This window comes from Gorilla gorilla, chromosome 2, assembly GCF_029281585.2.
Source record: "Gorilla gorilla gorilla isolate KB3781 chromosome 2, NHGRI_mGorGor1-v2.1_pri, whole genome shotgun sequence".
NCBI classification, from domain to species: Eukaryota; Metazoa; Chordata; class Mammalia; order Primates; family Hominidae; genus Gorilla; species Gorilla gorilla.
In genome coordinates, this window is record NC_086017.1 from 63,723,487 (window position 1) to 63,724,493 (window position 1,007).

A 1,007-nucleotide genomic window follows, 5' to 3' on the forward strand; every position below is an offset into this window, starting at 1 on the left:
CACTGTTAGCCCAGCTGATTTTTGTGAACTTTCCCCCAAACCACTGTGTCTCAAAAGATGGTCCCTGGGCCACCCACCCACGAATTACGGGGGCGTGGGTGGAGGCTCGTTAAATGCAGATCCCGGGCCTGACCCGGACCTGCCGTCTGGATCTCATTTGAGGCGGCGCTAGAGATCCCGGGCCAGGGAAACTTGAGAACCGCAGCTCCAAATCGCCAGTGCTGACGGCTTCCGCTTTGGGAGCCCCAGGTGCTGCTGTCCGAACTCACTTGGTGGAAACAGACACTTACCAGAAAGCCTGGGGTCGGGCAGCGGGCACTCCTACCGCTCTAACCCCGCGTAGCTGAAAGAACTCGCTCCCTCAAAGGAGTCAGTGAGCTTCGGCAGTCTGCGTTCCACCCGTTTCGCTTCGCGCGGCGGGGCGATTGTGTAAAGCGGGCCCGGGTCTCGGCGTCCAGCCCGGCCCCAAACCTCCGGCCCCCAGGCCTCTCCGGGCTTCCGGCCGGGCGGCGCTGCTGCGGGGTGGTCGGGGCGCCTCCGCGGCTACTCACCCGGGGCGCCTCGGCCGAGGGCCCGACAGTCGGGACCGGAGCGGGAGGAGCGGGTGGCCGCGGCCCGGCCCCTGCCCCGCGGCACTTTAACCGGCGGCGCCGGCGCCCCGCGCGCTCTCTGCGTGCTGAAGGGGGACGCAGCAGTTCCAACCCGGTCGGCCCCGGAGCCGCGAGGCTAGCTGGGCTCCGGCGGAGGCGCGCGAAGCCCGAGGGCGGGTGCAGCGGGTGCAGCGGGTGCACCTGGCTCACTGCACGCACGTGTGCGCGGGGGTAGGCGCGCGCCGCGGCGGCCCGTGCTCCGTCCGCGCTCGGACACGGCCCATCCCTCGGAGCCCCAGCAGGCGAGGGCGCTGCGACCTGCCCCAGCCTGGGAGGGGGCCAGCGGGCCCGCCCTCTGTCCGGGTGGCGGGAATGGGTCCGCGCTGCGAGAGGCGGAGCCGAGAAGGGGCGGCCCCG

The 1,007-nt window shown here is 71.1% G+C and overlaps 1 protein-coding gene across 3 annotated transcripts in view; it reads right to left on the bottom strand.

Annotated features, from left to right (window-relative positions):
- The window catches only part of CHDH (choline dehydrogenase), a 32,019-nt gene extending 31,592 nt beyond the window's left edge, over positions 1–427 (bottom strand). For all 3 annotated transcript variants that reach the window (XM_019024054.4, XM_019024051.4, XM_019024053.4), the window contains exon 1: positions 291–427. The gene's annotated coding sequence lies outside the window, so the exon portion shown is untranslated. The remainder of the gene's footprint in view (positions 1–290) is intronic.
- Between the last annotated feature and the right edge of the window lie 580 nt (positions 428–1,007).